This window comes from Crocodylus porosus, unplaced genomic scaffold (genome assembly GCF_001723895.1).
Source record: "Crocodylus porosus isolate Cpor-Errol unplaced genomic scaffold, CroPor_comp1, whole genome shotgun sequence".
NCBI classification, from domain to species: domain Eukaryota; kingdom Metazoa; phylum Chordata; order Crocodylia; family Crocodylidae; genus Crocodylus; species Crocodylus porosus.
The window spans coordinates 258,629,917-258,634,109 of NW_017728886.1; positions in this window are offsets into that span (position 1 = coordinate 258,629,917).

Genomic DNA, 4,193 nt, shown 5'->3' on the forward strand with positions numbered 1-4,193 from the left:
AAGAAGGGGGAGGGGAGGCACAGGACCCCAATGAATCTCAATCCACCCCTGACTCCAGGCACTGGCACATGCATTTCCCAGCCCCCCTGAGCCCAGGCGTCTGGCTTTTCCCAGCTGGGAGGCAAAGTGTTGGCATCCTGTGCTGTGGTCAGCACCAGGTCATGAAGAGCTATGCAGCTTCTGACCACAGGTGCTGGAAAGGGTCTGGACAGGGGACTCACCAGAAATCCCTCAGTGTCTCTCTTGTCTGTAGACTCTGCATTTGTGCAAAGGAAGCTCAGTTGTGGAGTCTACAATGCTGGATCCAGGATGGTCAGCTTGACACCTGCAAAGCATGGGAGACGCATGTGTAGATGGTACCGATGAAATGGGAACCAAAGGAGACCCTCGATGTGGGGGTTGGAATGAACATGTTGGGCCCCAGAACAGGAGATATGGCATGTGGGAGCTGCTGACCTGTGGTCTGGGGAGCCAGGAAAGCATTCAGCAAGGCCCACTCTGGGGAGCAGCAATGCGGGAGGAGACAGAGACCAAGCTGCCCAAGACCTGAGGCCAGGGCTAGTGTTGGCCCAGCCCACTGTCCAGGGTCAACTTGCTACCCCTAGCCACCAGTCCTATCTTGCTACGTTAGTGTGAGTTGTGTAGGGATCATAGAAGATTCACCTGAAGCAAAGGAGATCCATGTGGAAGAGCCTATGCCTCCACTCTAGCATCTACTCCCCAGCTATTCTATCTTCCCCTTGATAACATGGCTCCTGTAGGCCATGGATCCTGCTCTCAAGGGGAAAAAATGTACAAAGCACTTCTGAAGCTGTGGTAATTTGTGAAGCCATGTCTTCCAGATTGGGATCGGCAGAAGATTCAGCAGAGCCCAGCTAGTGGCCCCAGTACAGCCCTCCATCCTACCTACAGTGCTGAACACAACAGGACACAACAAGCTGGAAAAAAGGTAGCTGATCATGGATGGATACCTTCCTCACATATGCCCAGCTGGAATTTATGGGTACCAGGTTCTCTCACAGAGTGGGAGGATTGGCTGTAGATTTGTAGCTAATTAATGTCTAGTTCTTCTCCTCAGTCTCAATTCAGAGTAAAGCTTAAATGTGTGTTTTTACAATGTAAATGTTATTTTACCAGATTTCATAACAGAGAATAAAATGTAGATGTCTCAACCTATCATCGGTGCTAAGATGAACGCCCTGAGCAAAATTCACTATAGCAGCATTACACCAGGGATATTAAATGTTTTTCAGCTGCGCAGACAATATAGCATGAATCAAAAGGGTTCTGTTTTCAACCTTTCCGTGTACACTGGAGTAACTCCCAATCACCTTCTTCATCATGGATGGGTTGATCCATGAAGTAAGTCCCGAATGCTGCGTTCCAGTTTGATCTGATGAACTAGGCCATTCAGAGCATATGAGTAGTCTGTCAAGGGTAGGTATTTGGGTGCAGGCAGCGTTATAAGCGTCACGGTGCATGGATCACTTTTTGCTGCCTATCATTATACCAGGCAGAAGAGATGAATAAACCTCATGGAGTTGGACAGTTCTGTGATTCTCTCTCACCTTTTGACTCCACAAAATCATTTCTTCCTGCAGCTGAAACCCACAGTTCCCTTCCACTACCAGTTCTATTTTTAAATATGTTTCATTAGCTAAAAGGGAGCTGCTGTTTCCAGATGCAAATGGAAGAAACCCTCCCATCCAAAGCCTAACTGGCACAAGCTCTGCATGGATGATGCTTACAGGCAGTGGTGTATGGGTACACCCATCTATCAGGATGTCTCCCTCTCCCTGCCCTTCAGCGACAGTCTCTCCTACATAGACTCTCAGTAAGTTTGAGTTGAACTTTTGAACTGAAGGCTGTTAAAAACAGGCAAAACAAGCCTGCCTACCCACAATATTAGACCACTTAAACAGGCAGGAATTAGCTTTCAGTCTTCACTTTGATCTGACAAAGAAGATTAGTAAAAGGATACAATTGTTGCCCAGCATCAGCAGGAGGATAATAATGCATATTCGTTGCTTGGAAATGCACTTGGAAGTACATGCCCCTCCAGGCTCTAAGGCTGAGCTCGCATTTACATACCAATAGCACCGTGGAATGATTATTGAAAAGAAAGAAAAAATCTGGATCACATAGGCATCCCATGTAATATTTTCAACCTGTCAGACAGCACGGACTGTTTTGTTTTGTTTTTTAAGTCCTGTACTATAAATGTTGAGCTTGCAACTTTGAACCCACACTCCTGCAAGCACAAAATTACTACCGTTGTTACCCTAGCATTCTCAGCATGGACCACACGAACAAGAGCTGCAGCCATGTGCCCTTAATTAAGCATGGAGTCCTGGTGTTGTGCTTCTGGATTCAAAATAGAAATACCCATTAAACAAATATTTTGGACTGGACAGGAGTATCCGTTTGGCTATAAAGCAGCGGTGCTCAACCTCCAGCCCATGGACTGGATCTGGCACATGAGCTGTGTCATCTTGCCTGTGGGGCTCCCTGCAGGTCCACCAATTTGGCAGGACAGCATTAACTTCTGTGGTTTCCAGAGCCTCAGCAATTAATGCTGCCACTGCTCCCTACTGCCAAATTGCTGGGCCTGCAGGGAACCCAGTGGTTGGAGAATACAGCCCTGCACAGTGGGGTGCCAACATGTGGGGTCAGGCTGCATCAGGAGCTGGCACACAGGGCAAGGCTAGCACATGGGGTTAGTCTGTGGCTGATCCAGCATGTGGGGCTGAGCCATGGCCAGATCCAGTGTACAGGGCCAAGCCGGGGTGCAGGATCTGGGGGGCAGGGCGCTAGACCATACCCTGAGCACAAACCTAACAGTGGATCCAGCCTGAGGACCAACCCTGCCCGTAGGATCCCACCTGCAGACTGGCCCAGTGCCACTCCTGTGACCTGCAGGGCCAGAAGGCTGGGCACCATCGTTCTAATGCACACAATACCAGAGAGAGGCATTCAGGTTTTAAAAACAGTAACACTGGAACAGAGGTGACAAGACACAAAACATCATGCTATTTTTCTAACCAAGAAGTCAAAATTGCAGCAATATTCCAAGAGCCCAAGCCAAGATGAGTGAGTCACAGCTAGTTCCACAAGTGCTTTGGGATCTGTGGCTGCAGAAGCTTGCTCATAGATCAAAGAGAACATCTTAGTCAAAGCAGAAGTGCCCTTTTTCCAGCTGAACAAGAAACGGGACATTTTGGACCCACATCCTCTACCTACCTTTGGCACGATATACAGAAATAATGTCAACGACACCCAGCCCTGGCTGGTTCTGGAGCTGTATGAGCAGTCAGTATTAACCAAAGAGGCACAACAGCATAAAACCATCCAGGTGGACTATAATAAGCACACTCCTGTTGAAGAGCTGTGTTATTCATGATAGCAGGAAAGACATAGCTAATGTAGGGGACAAGCTCAAGAGTCACTTGTAGCTTGAGAGCCGTGCTCTGAGTATTGCCACGGTGTTTAGGAATAATGAGCAATCAAATACCCTAGCAAAGGAATGTATGTCTTTATGGCTGAATATCAACTAACCATGAAAGAATTTTAACGGGGCCTTAGTTACTGGGCTCCATGGGAAAACAGAGATGTGACTCACAGGAAACAACACAGAAGTACATATTGCTGCATTTTACAGCTACATATACACACTTGGGTCTTTTAGAGCCTAGGGTTATTTCCTCTGACACTTGATGCTAATTCTAAGGTGACAGAAAAGCAGGGTGATGGATTTCTAATATTTCATTTCATAAAATAAGCAACCAAAAATCATAAGCATATTATAATTTTTAAGGCTATGTACATACATTCAAAAAGCCTGAGGTGAAGTCAGTCTAAGTTATAGGGTTTTCTGTAAGCAGTGTAGCTTAGATTGGTAGTGAACAAAATACACATTTGCCCTTTGGTTGGGGGGCCAAATCTTGGACCAGGTTCTCAGGGATGTAGGTTGTAGCCATGGTGGTCTCAAGAAATAGGCAGACACGGTTCTTTGGGTAAATCTGATACCTTTTATTAGACCAACTCAAATAGTTGGAAAAATTCTTCTTTCCAAGCTTATGGGTACAAATACCCTTTGTCAGGTAAGGTTCTGCCATTTTTAACCAGGTAGTGTGAGCCAAACTTCTGTTTTTTTATGGGAATAGACCCGTTTCTGATCACTTACACTGCTAAAA